We start from the raw sequence: 19,515 nt of genomic DNA, 5'->3' as shown, positions 1-19,515 counted from the left end.
TCACCAAAAAGGTAGTGAATCTTTGCAATACTTTGCAATGTGCAGTTGGAGTCTCAGTTGATGAATGTATTCTGAAAAACTTACGAGGATCAAGACACCTGCAGGTAGTGCAGGAATGTGATGTTAAGTTTGAAAAAAAAAACAGCAATGATCCTACTAAGTGGCAGAACAGGTGCAAGAAGTCACCTTCGGCTTCTTTCTCTTATCAGATCACAATTGAGCAAACGAGGTTATTCTTAAAGCAGCAAAACTGGTCAGCTCCAGAGTAGTGCCGAGGAATTACTGCAACAATAACCTAGGGGCTGAAATGATTGCTCACCACGAGAGTATAATGTAAGACTATTAATTCTGACAGGGAGAATGGAAAACTTAATTTTTTTTTAAGTACACATTATACAAGCAAGATATGAGCAGGTTGAAGAGATTTAAGCGGTGGTTCAACTAGGATGTTTAAGTGCTCACAAGCTAAAAAATAGTTACTAATGGAAAATGATTACATTTGGAGATTATCAGAATTGGAGACGCAGAAGTTTATAAATCTGGAAGAGATTACAGAAAGGGAGGGACTATGCGAGGCTGAGATTTGAGATCTGGAAAGAACATTTTTAAATAGTTATTGCTTGACTGACAGCCATTGGATGATATCAAACAAGAATAAAATGACTCGTTATGACTTGCTTACATTTAGGATATAGGTGGCATCAAGTTCAAGGAAAAAAGATAAAGGGAGGCCAACTGGAATGATCACATCTGGAGTATGAAGAAATTATTCAGCAGTAGCAAAGTTGAGGTGAGAGAGGGGTCATTAGTCAGGTTAGATGGCCTCAGCAATATTGCAGATGGGCGGATGGCAATTCATTTGAGAGCCAAACATAACAAACAGTCCAATTCAGTTTTGGACAAATGCCAGGACAAGAGATAGAGGATTTTTGATCTGAAATATTATTTCACTTTCCAGAATTTTCTTTTCTACTTTTTAAAGCATAAGATATAGGAGAGGAATAGGCTATTTGACCCATCAAGACTTCTCCACCATTCGATCAGGGCTGATTTATTACTCCCTCTCAACCCCATTCTCCTGCCTTCTTTCTGTAACCTTTGATATTGATCAAAACCCACCTCCCTCTGCTTAAATATATCCAATGATTTGGCCTCCACAGCCACCCGTGGCAATGAATTCCACAAATTCATCACCCTCTGGCTAAAGAAATTCCATCTGGTTTGTTCTAAACAGATATTAATTTATTCAGAGGCTCTGCCCTTTGGTCCTAGACTCTCCCACTATTAGGAGTATCCTCTTCAGATCCACTATCCAGGCCTTTCATATCCAGTAGAATTCAATGGGATTTGCCCCTCACCATCCTTCGACACTCCAAAGTTCAAGCCCAGGCACAACAAATGTGCATTATACATTAACCATTTCATTCCAGGATCATTCTCATAAACCTCCTCTGGATCCTTTCCAATGCCAGCACATCCTTTTCAGATTATGGTCCCAATGCTGTTCACAATATTCTGAATAGATAGATACTTTGTTGATCCCAAAAGAAATGTGATCTGACCAACACCTTATCAAACCTTAAGATTACATTCTTAATGTTCTTATATTCTAGCCCTCTGAAGTGAATGTTTACATTGCATTAAGCCTTCCTTACTACTGACTCAACCTACAAGTTAATCTTCAGGGAATCATACACTAGGACTCCCAAGTCCCTTTGCACTTCTAATTTCTGAATTCACTCCATTTAGAAAATAGTCCTTGCTTTTATTCCTTCTACCAGAGACCATATACTTTCCCACAGTTTCGACCTGCCACTTCTTTGCCCATTCTCCCAACCTGTCCAAGCCTTTTTGCAGAGCCCCTGCTTCCTCAACTCTACCTGTTCTTCCACCCATCTTTGTATCATCTGCAGACTTGGCCACAAAGCCATTAGTTCTGTCATTCATATCATTAACATTATGTGAAAAGTAGTGGACCCAACCCCAACCCCTGGGGAACACCACTAGTCACCAGCAGCCAAACAGAAAAGTCCCCCTTTATTCCTACACTTTGCCTTCTGCCAGTCAGCCAACCTTGTATCCTTGCATCCATGCTAGTATCTTTCCTGTAATACCAAGGGCTTCAATCTTGCTTAGTAGCCTTATGTACAGTACCTTATCAAAGACCTTCTGGAAATCCAAGAAAATAAAATCTACTGATTTTTGTCTATACTGCCATGTTATTCCCTCAAGGAATTCCAACAGATTTGTCAGGCAAGATTTCTCCTTAAGGAAACCATGCTAACTTCGGCCTATTTTATTGTGTGCCTCCAAGTACCTCAAAAGCTCATCTTTATTGAACTGTAATTCATTGTTTATTTTCTATTATTATATATTATATTAGAACATTATAAAGTTGTTGACAGAATAGGCCATCTGGCCCAACAAAGCTTGCCAAATTCCCGTTCACATATTCTGGCGAAATAACTGTCAAAAGTTTAGATTTGAAAGTCTCCAAGGTACTACTCTCAACTCTACAACTAGGTAGTTTGTTCCATATATCCACACCTCGCTGTGTAAAGAAATGCTTCCAGATATTAGTCCGAAATTTCCCCTTAACCAGTCTCCCCCTATGGCCGTGTGTCCTCATTGATGGATTAAGTTGGCATCCACCTTACTTATACCTTTAATGATTTTGAACACTTCTATCTTGTCTCTTATTCTACCTCTACTTTGGCTAAAAAGATTTAATTCTTTCAATCTTTCTTTATAGCTCATACCCTGTAGACCTAGAATGAGTCCAGTCGTCCTTCTCTGGACTCTCTCCAACACCTTCACATCCATCAAAATATGAAGCCCAAAATTGTACACAGTATTCAAGGTGTGGCCTCACAAGTGCATTATACAGCTTAAGGAGAACATCCCTAGACTTGAACTCCACTGAGTGTATTATATAACCCAACATTCTATTAGCCTCACACATAAAAGTTCTCTAGGAAGAGGTACAGTCGACAATTCAGGCCGAGACCCTTCCTCAGGGCCAACTGAAAGAAGAGCTAGTAAGAGATTTGAAAGTGGGAAGGGGAGGGGTTGATTCAAAATGATAGGAGAAGACGGGAGGGGGGGGGGGTCTCGGCCCGAAACGCGACTGTACCTGTTCTTAGAGATGCTGCCTGACCTGCTGCGTTCACCAGCAAATTTTATGTGTGTTGCTTGAAATTCCAGCATCTGCAGATTTCCTCGTGTTTGCGATTCTGTGCATTGTCTAGATTAGGGGTCACCAATCCGTCGATTGCGAGACTTTCCCAGTAGATCCCGAAGAAAAATCAAAAATAAATACACAAATACTGTTGTAATGTGAGCATTATAAAAATAAGTAATACTAATTAGGATAATGGTAATATAGCAATATTTTCGCTAAAAAGCTGTTTGTAAAGAGAGATTGTTTCCCGGTTGCGGGGGTTTAGTTCCGTTCTTTCTGCCCAGTGCGCATGTGTGTATTTCCCCTGCCATGCACCGCGTTTTCAGCGCAGCCTGTGTTGCATCAAAGTGACCAATCAGATTAGATAAGAGTACTGACTGTCGCAAACATCAATATATGGCAGTGTCCCCAACCCCCGGGCCGCGAAGCATGCAGTGGTACAGCGGTAGTTAGGATGCACACAGCACATCTTTAAGAAAAAAAGCCGAAATAAACAAGCTAATTAATTAGGTGCTGCCTGGCATGTAAATGTCGGCTCAGATCAGAGGCGACGCAATCAGCACTCGTTCGTGATACCCTGATAGCATGGCGGAGGCTCCACGAAAGAAGGCGAAAACATACAAATTCCATCCAGAATGGGAAGAGGAATTTCTATTTACCTTGGTGAAAGACAAGTATGTATGTATGTTGTGCCACCAAACACAAGCACTGACTAAAAGAGGGAATCTGGAGCGGCACCACAACACCAGCCACCAGGAATTTAAAGACACCTACCCCCCAAAGAGCGCAATTCGTGCCTGGAAAGTTGAGGAGCTGAAATCAGGGTTGAAGGCCCAGCAATCGTTTTTCTCAAAACATGCGCTCAAAATAAGGCTGCTATTGAAGCATCACTTCATGTAAGTCACCTTTTGGCTGAACACAAGAAGCCTTTTACAGATGGCGATTTAATCAAGGAAGCAATGGTCGTTACCGCAGAGACTGTTTTTAATGACTTTAGAAACAAAATGGGCATCACAACGGCAATACATAATATACCGCTTGGCCCTGCAACAGTGACAAGGAGGGTAGAGTCACCGTCAGAGGACGTGAATATTTTTCACTGCATTTCGATGAATCCCTGGATGTAATGCAAACAGCTCAGCTTGTTGTATTTGTCAGAATGGCTTTCCAGGATTTTACAACAAAGGAGGACTTCCGCACTCTTTTGCAATTAGAGGAAAAAATGAGAGGTAAGGATATTTACAATGAGTTTTAAAAAATATGTCCGTGAAAATGACATCCCCATTCATAAACTGGTGGCAATTACTGCTGATGGGGCCGAGCAATGCGCGGTGTGTGCATTAGTTTTATAGCACTAAAAGTGCCTACTTCGGGTTAACTTATCAATGTGAAGTTGCATTTTCACAGATGAAAATTATTAAGTCTAAGTACAGGAGCTGATTTACTGACAGACACCTCACCAGGGTTGCCAACTTTCTCACTCCCAAATAACAGACAAAAGTAGCAGTCAAATCCCGGGACAACAGGAATTCAGATGCTGGAAATTCAAGCAACACACATCAAAGTTGCTGGTGAACACAGCAGGCCAGGCAGCATCTCTAGGAAGAGGTACAGTCGACGTTTCAGGCCGAGGCCCTTTGTCAGGACTAACTGAAGGAAGAGTTAGTAAGAGATTTGAAAGTGGGAGGGGTAGGGGGAGATCCAAAATGATAGGAGAAGACAGGAGGGGGAGGGATGGAGCCAAGAGCTGGACAGGTGATTGGCAAAGGAGATACAAGAGGATCATGGGACAGGAGGTCCGGGGAGAAAGATGGGGGGGGGGGGACCCAGAGGATGGGCAAGGAGTATAGTCAGAGGGACAGAGGGAGAAAAAAAAGAGAGAAAGAATGTGTGTATATAAATAAATAACGGATGGGGTACGAGGGGGAAGTGGGGCATTAGCGGAAGTTAGAGAAGTCAATGTTCATGCCATCAGGTTGGAGGCTACCCAGACGGAATACGAGGTGTTGTTCTTCCAACCTGAGTGTGGCTTCATCTTTACAGTAGAGGAGGCCGTGGAAAGACATGTCAGAATGGGAATGGGATGTGGGATTAAAATGTGTGGCCACTGGGAGATCCTGCTTTCACTGGCGGACAGAGTGTAGGTGCTCAGCAAAGCGGTCTCCCAGTCTGCGTCGGATCTCGCCAATATATAGAAGGCCACATCAGGAGCGCCGGATGCAGTATATCACCCCAGCCGACTCACAGGTGAAGTGTCGCCTCACCTGGAAGGACTGTCTGGGGCCCTGGATGGTGGTAAGGGAGGAAGTGTAAGGGCATGTGTAGCACTTGTTCTGCTTACAAGGATAAGTGCCAGGAGGGAGATCAGTGGGGAGGGATGGGGGGGACGAATGGACAAGGGAGTCGCGTAGGGAGCGATCCCTACGGAAAGTGGGGGGGGGGGAGGGAAAGATGTGCTTAGTGGTGGGATCCCGTTGGAGGTGGCGGAAGTTACGGAGAATAATAGTTTTGAGCCAGATTTCAGGGAACTAGCAGAAAGTATTCAGCCCCAGACATCACACTGAGTGCAACAGTCAATTTTTATTCATCTATTTTTCATGTTGAAATAAAATTAAATAATGAAACTTAGAATTAAAGGTATGAAGCATTGTAATATTCTTAAAGAAAGACAGCTATGGCCTGTTTGATATACTAGTTACAGAGTTTTCTTCTTTGAATTAATTTGAAAGTTTGACAAAAGTATTTTATGTAATTCAAATACAATTCACCCAAATAAAAGGCCTCAAATTGGAAGTACAATCTGAGCTGTGTTTTTCTCTAAACGATTCAGTAGGTAGATCTTGCCTTTCACTGAGGTCGAGGTAGGGGAGCTTGGGCTTAAAAAGGTTGGTGACCACTAGTCTAGATGTTGATAGTGATGAGTCTTCCAGGACGCCCAAATCCTTCTCATACAGTGCACTTTCTAACTCAAGGCCCCCCCTCACTGTATAGTTATATCTAATATTTCTATTTTGTATATGGTAATACTTCGCATTTACTTACATTAAATTTCATCTGCCATTTATCTGGATTGTGTTTAGATCTAACTGTATTGATTCTACTGCCTGGAAGTTATCAGCCACCCACCTAATTTCGTGTCATCAGCAAACTTTACTAGTTTATTTGTTATGTGCTTATCCAAATTATTAACACAAATTTAAAAACAGCAGCAGCCCCAAAACTGATCCCTGCAGAACCCCACTTTTAACATCTTCTAGGTGTGAAAAATGACCCTCTCACCATAACTCGTTGTTTTCTATCTTTCAGCCAATTCTGCACCTATTTGCACCTTACCCTCAGTCCCTACCTCCTACAAACTGATTGGTCGACCTCTTGTGGAGTACCTTGTCAAAAGCCTTCTGAAAGTCCAAGTAAATAATATTAGTTGCCCTATTGTTATCATAAATTTTAGTTGTCTCTACATAGAACTCCAGTATGTTAGTAAATCGTGATTGCCCCTTCTGAAACAATGCTGGCTTTCTGCTAACATGCCTGTTCTTATCAGCTGCTTTTCCATCTCATTCTTTATTAATATTTCCATTATCTTCCCTATGACACACAGTAAGCTTACTGGTCAAAGTTACCAGGCTCCATCCGGTCATCCTTCTTGTACACCAGGATAACGTTACCCCATTTCCAGTCCTTCAGGATTTCACCAGTCTTCTGACTTTTGAAGAATACCTGTTAGGGGTTTGTATATATAATCATAGACCTCTAAGTACTCTTGGATACATATTGTCTGTCCCTGGAGATTTATTAACTTTCAGTTTTTTCATCGGAAGCAGGAGCTCACTTAAATGAACCTTACACTTACTGGCATTTTGTTAACATCTTCACAAGTGAATACTTCAATAAAATATGAGTTTAGAATATCCACTCTGTCCTTTATGTAATTTATCAACCCACTATTATTCCTAATACACTTGACTTCCTCCTTGACTTTTCTTTTATTACTAAAGTATTGAAAAAATCTCAGGGTCAGTCTTAGCATTATCAGCAACATCCTTCTCAACCTGCCTTTTGACAATCTGAATTTCCCTCGACTATCGCTCTCATATTTTCCATATGCCCTATGGTTAATGTCATTACTATTTTTTTCCTGAATTCCTTATATAGCTGTCTTTTCTTCAATATTTTTTACGTACATCCTTATTCATACATGTAGTTGATATATTTTTTATTGATTCTCCCAACCTTTAGTCATTGACCCCATTGTTCCTCAACTGACTTAATGTTAAACAGTTCCTGCCAGTTTACCTTCTGAAGTCTTTACCACATCTGCACAAACTATACCCTTCTGTAATTCAATTTAGTGGCTTTAGTTTTTACTGATATATTCTCCCAAAAAACTTTGAGACTAACAACATTATGATCACTTGTTCCTGAGGCTCAACAACTTCCATACTTAAAATTCTATCCTGATTGTTACAGAATATCAAATCTAGACAGGCCTCCGATCTTGTTGGGGCATTGATATACTGGATCATAAAACAATCATTCAATAACTCAGTGAATTCACATTCCTGTAATCCAGTAGTCACTGGGTTCTCCCACTCAATACAGGTGTCCCCCGCGTTTCGAACGTTCGCTTTACAAAACCTCACTGTTGCGAAAGACCTACATTATTACCCTGTTTTCGCTTTCAGAAGGTGTGTTCGCTGTTACGAAAAAAAATTCAGCGTACGATAAAAAATCAGCGCGCAATAAAAGGCAGCGCACCCCGAGCAGCCGCTCTCCCCCGGATTCAGAACTGCATTGCTTTAACACGTGCCTGTGAGCAGCCGTTTGGAAGATGAGTTCTATGGTATCGGAAAAGCCTGAAAGAGCTCGTAAGGGTGTTAGACTTACGGTAAAACTAGACATAATAAAGCGTTTCAATCGTGGTGAACGAAGTAAGGACAACGTGAGTTTGGCTTGTGGAAGCTGACGAACATGATGTTGAAGAGGTTTTGGCATCCCATCACCAAGAACTGACAGATGAAGGGCTGATGCAATTGGAAGAAAAAAGGATAACAATAGAAACCGAATGAGTAATGATAAAGTACAACTTTAATTTTGAAAGGGTATGTCGGTTTAGGAGATACTTGCAGGATGGTTTGAGTCCCTATTAAAGAACTGTGCGATAGAAAAATGCGCGAGGCTCAGCAGTCAAGCAAGCCTTCCACATCAGCCACAGCAGACGACGAACCTCCACCTTCGACATCGAGGCGGACAGAGATAGAAGGAGATGAGCTGCCTGCTCTAATGGAAACAGACGATGAGATGACACCCCAGTATCCCAATACCCCAACCCCCAGGCCACGGACAGATACCGATTCGCGGAGAATGCAAAGGTAGCCAGGAGGCACACAGCACATCTTTAAGAAAAAAGCCGAAATAAACATGCTAATTAATTAGGTGCTGCTGACAAGTAATTGTCGGCTCAGATCAGAGACGATGCAATCATAAATCGGCACTGATCTGGGCCGACAATTACGGGCGGCACCTAATTAATTAGCATGTTTGTTCCGGCTTTTTTCTTAAAGGTGTGCTGTGTGTCTCCCAGCTACCACTGGACCCCTGCGTGCTTCGCGGCAATATATTGCTCGGTGGCCTCGAGGGTGGGGGCCACTGCACCACCCAACCTGCGACGACTCAGTCTAACACACCATCATCAGTGTGCTCGGCGCTATCCCAATTCCAGTAAGTGATACTACAATGTACATACATTATTTCTACTTTATATAGGCTGTGTATTTTTATGTGTTATTTGGTAATATTTGGCAGCTTCATAGTTTAAAGGTTACTGGAGAGAGTGTTCTTGCCAACAGCGCTTGCGTGAGATTTTCACTACAGAGAACAGTTCAGTAATGATTGTGGAGAAGTATTTCTACTTTATATAGGCTGTGTATTTATCATATCATGTTACTGTTATTTTAGGTTTTATGTGTTATTTGGCATGATTTGGTAGGTTACTTTTGGGTCTGCGAACGCTCACAAAATTTTCCCATATAAATAAATGGTAACTGCTTCTTCGCTTTATGACGTTTCGGCTTACGAACCGTTTCATAGGAACGCTCTACCTTCGGATGGCGGGGAAAACCTGTATTTGGGAAATTAAAGTCTCCCATAACTTGCTTTTTTAATATTCTGAGAGAGTTGTTTACTGAAATCATTATCAGCATCATTATAACATACACCCAATGTTATTCCCTTAACCTTATTGCTTTTAATTCTTACCCAGATGTCTTCACTAGGTCTCGATTCATTTCCAGTCACAAGCAGCCTCATGTTTAAATTATCTCTTATGTATATGGCTACTCCTCCACATTTACAATCTTGCCTATCTTTCTGAAGTATAGTTAGTATATGCTTTAATACTGTATATTCATCATCCTTTGATGTCAGCCAGGTTTCAGTTATTACTATTATATCATACTTATACATACTTGCATACAATTCCAGCTATTCTTAATACTTTTTTCATTTATACAGACCATCCTTAGTTTATTACTGATGTTTCTCATCTTATTCTGACCCATTTTTATATTTTGGAAGCCTGTGTCCTAATAGGTTATCCCCCACTATGGTGTTTCCTCTTGGCAGATATAGAGTGGATGTACTCAACAAAGCAGACCTTTGTGTCAAGAACCAACACATCCTTAGGTTGTTAACACAAATGACACATTTCACTCACTGCATGTTAACATGTACAAGAGTGTTAGAATATGAATCTGAATCTGACCCTCGCCATCCAGGACTTGCCCTTTTCTCAATACTACCATCAGGGAGGAGGTACAGGAGCCTGAAGATACACACTTTAGGAACAGCTTATTCCTCTCCACCATCAGATTTCTGAAATGGGTGGGTAATAAGTGGGGAACAATGCAAAGGGGGGGGGGGTTCCAGAGCTGTGGAAGGAGAGAGACAGAGAGATGGGAAGGGTAGGGAGGGAGGGAAAAGAGCCCGAGGATGATAGACAAGGCAGAGGGAGATAGGCTCCCAAATGGGAAGAGCAGTGAAAGGGACAGAGAGGCACATCCTGTCCCTAACAGAGTGGCCACTGAGTGTTTGTTTGGCATCTCCTGCAGCTGTAGCCCATCCACTTCAAGGTCTGACATTTTATGCATCCAGAGGTGCCCTCTGCACACCACTGTAACACATAGTTATCTGAGTTTTTGAGTTCCTGTTGCCTTGCTGTCAGCTTGAGCTAGACTAGCCATTCTCCTCTGACCTCTCTCATTAACAGGTATTTTCACCCACAAAACTGCTGTGCACTGGATTTTGTTTTTTTTTTTTTTTTTGTTTTTTTTGTACTATTCTCTGTAAACTCCAGACTGTTGTGCGTGAAAATACCAGGAGATCAGCAGTTTCTGAGATACTCAAACCATCCTGTCTGGCACCACCAGTCATCTCATGGCCAAAGTCACTTAGATCACATTTCTTCCCCATTGTGATGTTTGGTCTGAACACAAATGAATCTCTGACCACGTCTGCATGTTTTTTATGAACTAAGTTACTGCCTCAAGATTGGCTGATTAGATACTTGCATAAATGAGTAGGCATACCTAATAAAGTAGCCACTGAGTGTATTTGTCTTATGTGCAGTAGTTGTTTGTAACTAACTTATATAATACACAAATATAGATTTTTGTAAGTTGTTGTATTTCTATACTTTTCTATAAATGCCTACAAGAAAATGAGTATGATGTCCATATATTATATATGATAAATATATATGATAAAGATTAAAGCAACATGGTCCTAATGAGAGATCTTGGCCTGAAGTATCAACTGTTTACTCCCTAGATGCTGCCTGGCCTGCTGAGTTTTTCCAGAATTTTGTGTTTGTAACTCAGGATTTCCTGCATCTGCAAAATCTCTTACGTTGAAGATAATGATTAGATTTGTCTGTTACATGTACAGTACATCGAAGTACAGAGTGAAATGCATCATTTCCTGCAAATCAAATCAACAAGGACTGTGCTGGGCAGCCTGCACACGTCGCCACACATCCAACACCTACATAGCATCCTACAGCTTACTAACCCTAAACATACGTCTTTTGGATGATGGGAGGAAACCAGAGCAGCTGGAGGAAGCCCACAGTCACAGGGAGAATGTACAAACTCCTTATCCTTACAGACAGCGACAGGACTGGAACCTGATCTTATGGCTGGCACTGTACAGCGTTACGGTGTTTAAATAATTGAGCCTGGCCTATTCCAAGATCCCTGCCTCCCATATTGTACTGCAGCAGCAAAAATTAACACATTTCAAGACATATGCCAGTGATATTAAATATGATCCTGATTCAATAATGGACTCACCATTTTTGTAGCCACTGAAGTCAGTTTAACTGGCCCATAATTTCCTTTCTTCTGCCTCCCTCTCTCATTAAAGAGTGAGTGATTTTCCAACCCTCTGCAACCACTTTTGACTCTTGTGATTCTTGAAAGATTACTACTAATACCTCAATACAATCCCTCTAGCTACTTCTTTCAGAAGGACTGTGGTGTAGCCCATCCGGTTCAGTTGACTTATACACCATCAGACTTTTTAGCTTCTTAAGCACCTTCTCCTTAAGTAAAAGCTACTACACAAACTGCTGTCCCCTGACACATTTGAATTTCTGGCATGTTATCAGTGTTGTGTGGGCACGTGGCCAAGTGGTTAAGGCATTGGACTAGCGATCTGAAGGTCGTGAGTTCCAGACCCAGCCAAGGCAATGTGTTGTGTCCTTAAGGCACTTAATCACACATTGCTCTGCAACGACACTGGTGCCAAGCTGTATGGGCCCTTCCCTTGGACAATGATTGGTGTCATGAAGAGGGGAGACTTGCAGCATGGGCAACTGCTGGTCTTCCATACAACCTTGCCCAGGCCTGCGCCCTGGAGAGTGAAGACTTTCCATGCGCAGATCCAGCATCATTTTATAATGGTCCAAAGTCCACTCCACTCCACAACTGGTCAAATGCTGCTTCAAAGACAATCGCTCTTTCAACATTGATGTATTAGGTCCACATTTGTGCTAAGGCCTTAATGGAAATTGGGCTGAGCAAAACCTAAACTTTGCACTGATGAGCATGTTAGTGATGAACAGGTATCAAACTGATAGAACAAATCTCAATTTGAAAGAAGACTAATCGGGCAATCAATGGTCAGATTAGATATATTCTGTTTTCTATGTACAAGAAATGTATAGCCAATTTTCCAACCATCAAGGTGGTGTTAGAAATGCATTGGAACAACTTAGCTAGTGCCACAATTTGCTCTGGAGGGCAAGTCTTTGTTACCATCTATAATCAAGTTTTCAATTACAGAAAAGGATATTTTCTGCACCCAAAGCCTTTGTTGTATCCAAAGCTCCCAGTTTCTTTTTAAAATCAAGGAGAGAATAAAATTAGTGGAAAAATCAGCTGGTCATTGTGAGGGTCTCAGCAGGAAGCAGAGATGGATCATCCACTCAGATTTTAGAGCTAATCATGCTTGTGAATCCTACAGCAGTAGGAAGCTTAATTTAAGACAGCAAATGTTGTTCTGAGGAGTCCAAATCATATAGCCCTTAACTTTTACCACTAGAAATCAGACATCCATAACCATTGAGCTCGTCATTTCTGCCCAAAATGATGGCAGCTAATCTAGGCTAGACTTTCTTTAGCTTGTACTCTGCAAGACAGATCATGAAGTTTTAAGTACACACCGAAGTACTTTTTAAAATGCAGGAGTTCGTCTTGTCAGATGTGGTAATTCAGGATACCTGACTATTTCCCTGATGAGTACATCTGCGGAAGTACACCCAACTTCAATGCTTGACTGACCAAGTCAAGGTATTGGAGCTGGAGTTGGACGTACTTAGGATCATTCAGGAGGCTGAAGATAGTAGTGATGAAACCTTTGACGAGGTGGTCACCCCCAGAGTACAGACTTCAGTCAGAGTGGATCGGTGACCACCCAGAGAAGCAAGGGATTAGGAAGTCAGTGCAGGGTTCCCCTATGGCCACTCCCCTCAGCAACAAGTATACCTCTTTGGATACTAGTGGTGGGGGGGGGGGGAGAATGACCCATCAGGGCATGGGAGCAACAGCCAGGCTGGCAGCACTGTGGCCAACTCTAAGGCTCAACAGAGAAGGAAAAGTCAGGCAGTGCAGTAGCTATAGGGGACCTGATAGTTCAGGGAGAGAGAGGAGGTTCTGTGGCCGCAAAAGAGACACCAGGATTGTATGTTGCCCCTAGGGTGTGAGGGTCCAGGATATATCAGAGCAGCAGCACGATATTCTCAAGGGCGAGGCTGAACAGCCAGAGGTCATGGTGCGTTTTGGCACCAATGACATAAGGGGCCCCACGCAGTGAGTATATCGTTATGAAAGGGGCTGAAGAGAATATTAATGTCCTGTACATTTTCTAGCCTCTATTTTTCCTTATTATTGTGTTACAGTTCCCTGGTACACCTACAAATCCTCCTCCATTGCCAGCACCTGCTGGGAACTGCTTTAAAAACAAGAGTCTCTCTCTCTCTCCCTCTATCTCTCATCTTGTCTTCTTTATAGCTGTATCAATATGTTGGGTCCAGCTTAGATCCTCAGAGATGCTGACACCCAGGAACTTGAAATTGCTCACTCTCCACTTCTGATCCCTCTAAGCTTAGTCCGTGTTCCCTCATCTTACACTTCCTGAGGTCTACAATCAGCTCTTGTCTTATTGACATTGAGTGAAAGGTTTTGCTGTGACACCAATCAACTAGTGGGTATATCTCACTTCTGTTCGCCCTCTCATCTCCATCTGAGATTCTACCAACAATGGTTGCATCATCAGCAAATTTATAGATGGTATTTGAGCTATAACTAGCCACACAGTCATGTGTATATAGAGAGTAGAGCAGTGGGCTAAGCACACAGCCCTGAGGTGCACTAGTGTTGACGAGGAGAATACATTATCACCAATCCACACAGATTGTGGTCTTCTGGTTAGGAAGTTGAGTATCCATTTGCAGAGGGAGGTACAGAGGCCTAATTTCTTTAACTTACCGGTCAGGACAGTGGGAATGAGGATGTCACAAGCCAAGCTATAGTTAACACACAGAATCCTGACAAAGGTGTTTGTATTGACCAGGTGATCTAAGGCCATGTGAAGAGCCATTGAGAAGGTGTCTGCCGTACACCTATTCTGGCAACAGGCAAATTACAGTGGGACCAGATCCTTGTTGAGGTTACTGAAGGAGGCAAGAGACGACATTGCTGGGGCCTTGACCAATAGCTTCATGCCCTCTCTAGGCACAAGCGAGGTCCCAGAGCACCAGCAAGTGGCCAATGTTGTACCTCTCTTTAAGAATGGAACTAAGGAAAATCCTGGGAACTGTATACCGGTGAATATCATGTCAGTTGCAGAGTAATTGTTGGAGAAAATTCTTAGGGATAGGATACATAAGCATTTGAAAATCATTGGAAAATTAGGGAGAGCCAACATGGTTTTGTGCACGGCAGGTCATAGGTCGTGTCTTACAACTTGATTCTGAGTTTTTGACAAGGTGACGAAGACATTGATGAGGATGGGGCAGTGATGTTGTCTACACGGATTTTAATAGGGCATTTGACAAAGTTCCACATGGGAGGCTAATCCAGAAGATTAAGATCCACAGCAACTTGGCTGTTTGGATTCAGAATTGGCTTGTGTACAGCAGACAGAGGGTAGTTGTTAAAGGGACTTTTCCAAACTGGAGGTCTGTAATTAGTAGTGTTCTGCAGGGATCTATGCTGGGACCTCTGCTACTTGTGATGTATATAAATAACCTGGATGTAAATATAAATGGGTGAGTTGGTAAATTTGCAGATAATAGCAAGATTGGTGGAATTGTGGATAGTGTAGAAGGCTGGCAAAGAATACAGCACGATATAGGTCAGTTGTAGATATGGACACAGATATGGCAGTTGGATTTTAACCCAGATAAATGTGGGCTGTTATAACTTGGTATGGCATTTGCAAGGAGACAATACGCTGTTAAGGGCAAGATCCTTAACAGTGTTGTTGAGCAGTGAGACCTTGGGATACAGTTCATAGCTCCTGGAAAGTGGCTACACAGATCAGTAAGGTGAAAAGAAGCTCAGAGACTTTGTCCTTCACCCTGCCTTGTGCAGCTGGATCCTGGACTTCCTGTCAGAATGCCGGCAGGTGGTAAGAGTGGGCTCCCTCACCTCTGCCCCTCAATGCAGAAGATCCTCAGGGCTGTGTCCTAAGCTCCCTCCTTTACTCTCTCTACTCTCTCTATACCCATGACTGTGTCACCACCCACAGCTCCAATCTACTAATTTACTGATGATACTACATTGACTGGCCTCATCTCAAATAATAACAAGGCAGCCAACAGATAGGAAGTCATCATCCTGACACAGTGGTGTCAAGTAAACCTCTCCCTCAATGTCACAAAAACAAAGGAGCTGGATGTGGACCAAGAAGGAATGGAGACAAGCTAACCCCTATTGCCATCAATGGTTCTGGGGTTGAGAGGGTGAACAGCTTCAAGTTCCTCTGCATACACATCACTGAGGATCTCACGTGGTCGGTACACACTGGCTGTTTGGTGTAAGAAGTACAGCAGCACCCCTTCCACCTCAGACATTTGACAAAGGGTATGAGTCCCCAAATTCCAAGGACTTTCTACAGGGGCACAATTGAGACCATCCTGACTGGCTGCATTACTGTACCTCCCTCGATCGCAGGATTCTGCAGAGAGTGGTCCGGAGAGCCCAGCACATCCGTCGATGTGAACTTCCCACTACTCAGGACATTTCAGAGACAGGTGCGTAAAAAGGATCATTGGGGACCCAAGTCACCCCAACCACAAATGTTCCCGCTGCTGCCATCTGGAAATGGTACCGTAGCATAAAAGTCAGGACCAACCAGCTCCAGGACAGCTTCTTGCACCAGGCCATCAGACTGATTAATTCATGCTGATAAAATTGTACTTCTAAGCTACACTGACTATCCTGTTGTACATGCTATTTATTACAAATTACTATAAATTGCACATTACACATTCTGATGAAGATGCCACATAAAGATTTTACTCCTCATGCATGTGAAGGATGTAAGAAATAAGGTCAATTCAGATTAAGGTGGCTGATGGAATGCTAGCTTTCATTAGTTGAGGCGTTGAGTTCAAAAGTCAAGAGGTTATGTGAAACTTCATAAAACTCTGGTTAGGCCACATCCGGAATATTGCATAGACCGGGGTCTGGTTGCCCCACTATAGGAAGGATGTTGAGGCATTGGAGAGTGTACAGAAGGGGTTTACCAGGATGCTGCCTGATTTAGAGTGCATATCCTATTGTGAGAGGCGGGATAAACTTTGGTTGTTTTCTCTGGAGTGGGTGGCTGAGCGGGAGATCCGATAGACGTTAGAAGATTATAAGAGACATAGATAAAGTAGACGGGGAATATGTTTCAGGGTTGAAATCTCTAAAACCAGAGGGCATGCATTGAAGGTGAGAAGGTGTGGGTTCAAAGGGGATGTGACAGGCAAGTGTTTTTTAAACTCAGAGAGTGGTGGATGCCTGCAATGCATTGCCTGGTATGGTGGTAGAGGTAAATACATTAGAGGCTTTTAAGAGATGTTTGGATCGGCACATGGATGTAAGGAAGATGGAGAGATATGGACATTGTGTAGGCAGGAGGGATTAGTGCTTGAGTGTTTTTTGATTTGCTTTTTATCTGGTTCGGTACAACATTGTGAGCTGAATAGTCTGCTCCTGTGCTATACTGTTCTATGTTTGTTTATTATCCTTTCAGCTGGGTGAACATACATCCACATCATCTAGGCAAAGTGTCATTGGGTAATGTCTCCAAACAAAAAAAAACACCTTGGTTCACAAAAATCTTTGACAACTGATCAAATAATTGGAAAATTACAGGTAATAAATTACTGTTTGCATGCCTTATTCATTGGGAAGCCTAAACATCATCACAACCTCCACTTGGGTCAAAGCTATGTCACATATACTACCTGCCTGGTGCCTGTAGCCCAAAGCTAACTTATCATCTATTCTCTACTTGTAAGAGCAAGAAATAAGATGTGGGCAAAGAGGGCTTGCTGGATGGCAAACATTAGAATGGGGAGAGATGACCAGATAATTGGGGGTGTGAAGCAGGGAGAGAAGGATGTTTGGATGGGAGAACAAAGTTAGTATTGGCATTAGTGAAACATGAGTTATAAAGAAATAAATTATCTGAGAGAGGGTATCAGAAACAGGGGTTTAGCCTCATAGCACTCAGTGTTTTGTGACAATGGCACTAGTGAGTCTGAATATTATTTCTAAACTATAAATGAATGTCCTTAATGTGATGTCACATTCCTGATAATTATTTGCACATTTCTTATATACAATATATGTGCAAAAGCAAACATAATTCTCCGTGTTCCACAACCTAAATCTTAAGAACCTGTCCATTTTGTTTGAGTGGATTCTGTTTATCATTAGCCTATCTTCAGGAAGTTCCAAACCCATGACAACTCCTCAAACAAAAAGTCTCTCATCAATTTCCTTCTAATACCTCCACCTACTTAAAATTTACACTCCTGATTAACTTCTCAAAAGAAGTATTTTCCATTGTCCTCAGTTTCTTGCTCAGACAATGGCACAGTCTAACAGTTCTATTGCTAGGATTGGAGCTGATGCCACAAAGGTCTTGCGTTTACCTCTTTAATTAGACAAGACTGTGCAGCAAGCATTTTGTCATAAGGAAAATACTTCCCTTTACCAAACTTGATGTTTGCATCGTAACAGTCCTAACAGTGAAGTCACCCCAAGGTTTACATTTACATCCCTCAAGAATAACAGCTAGGGTCCTCCCTCCCCCTCCCAATTAAGAGTAGAAACATTACCAGCTCTTATCCATGGCTTCCAGGGTTGATTGTTCACTGTTTGCTAATTTGGTGTTGAAACATAGAAACATAGAAAATAGGTGCAGGAGTAGGCCATTCGGCCCTTCGAGCCTGCACCGCCATTTATTATGATCATGGCTGATCATCCAACTCAGAACCCAGCCTTCCCTCCATACCCCCTGACCCCTGTAGCCACAAGGGCCATATCTAACTTCCTTTTAAACATAGCTAATGAACTGGCCTCAACAGTTTGCTGTGGCAGAGAATTCCACAGATTCACCACTCTCTGTGTGAAGAAGTTTTTCCTAACCTCGGTCCTAAAAGGCTTCCCCTCTATCCTAAAACTGTGACCCCTCGTTCTAGACCTCCCCAACATCGGGAACAATCTTCCCGCATCTAGCCTGTCCAATCCCTTTAGGATCTTATACGTTTCAATCAGATCCCCCCTCAATCTTCTAAATTCCAACGAGTACAAGCCCAGTTCATCCAGTCTTTCTTCATATGAAAGACCTGCCATCCCAGGAATCAATCTGGTGAACCTTCTTTGTACTCCCTCTATGGCAAAGATGTCTTTCCTCAGATTAGGGGACCAAAACTGCACACAATACTCCAGGTGTGGTCTCACCAAGGCCTTGTACAACTGCAGTAGTACCTCCCTGCTCCTGTACTCGAATCCTCTCACTATAAATGCCAGCATACCGTTCGCCTTTTTCACCGCCTGCTGTACCTGCATGCCCACTTTCAATGACTGGTGTATAATGACACCCAGGTCTCGTTGCACCTCCCCTTTTCCTAATCGGTCACCATTCAGATAATAATCTGTTTTCCTATTTTTGCCACCAAAGTGGATAACTTCACATTTATCCACATTAAATTGCATCTGCCATGAGTTTGCCCACTCACCCAACCTATCCAAGTCACCCTGCATCCTCTTAGCATCCTCCTCACTGCTAACACTGCCACCCAGCTTCGTGTCATCCGCAAACTTGGAGATGCTGCATTTAATTCCCTCATCCAAGTCATTAATATATATTGTAAACAACTGGGGTCCCAGCACTGAGCCTTGCGGTACCCCACTAGTCACTGCCTGCCATTCTGAAAAGGTCCCGTTTATTCCCACTCTTTGCTTCCTGTCTGCTAACCAATTCTCCACCCACACCAATACCTTACCCCCAATACCGTGTGCTTTAAGTTTGCACACTAATCTCCTGTGTGGGACCTTGTCAAAAGCCTTTTGAAAATCCAAATATACCACATCCACTGGTTCTCCCCTATCCACTCTACTAGTTACATCCTCAAAAAATTCTATGAGATTCGTCAGACATGATTTTCCTTTCACAAATCCATGCTGACTTTGTCCGATCATTTCACCGCTTTCCAAATGTGCTGTTATCACATCCTTGATAACTGACTCCAGCAGTTTCCCCACCACCGACGT

The 19,515-nt window shown here is 42.5% G+C and overlaps 1 protein-coding gene across 4 annotated transcripts in view; it reads right to left on the bottom strand.

Moving 5' to 3' along the window:
* LOC134355577 (bcl-2 homologous antagonist/killer-like) overlaps positions 1-19,515 on the bottom strand; it is a 132,709-nt gene that overhangs the window by 112,481 nt on the left and 713 nt on the right. The window lies entirely within an intron of this gene.

The sequence above is a fragment of the Mobula hypostoma genome, chromosome 13 (assembly GCF_963921235.1).
Source record: "Mobula hypostoma chromosome 13, sMobHyp1.1, whole genome shotgun sequence".
NCBI lineage: Eukaryota > Metazoa > Chordata > Chondrichthyes > Myliobatiformes > Myliobatidae > Mobula > Mobula hypostoma.
This window is presented reverse-complemented; position numbering and strand designations above follow the sequence as displayed.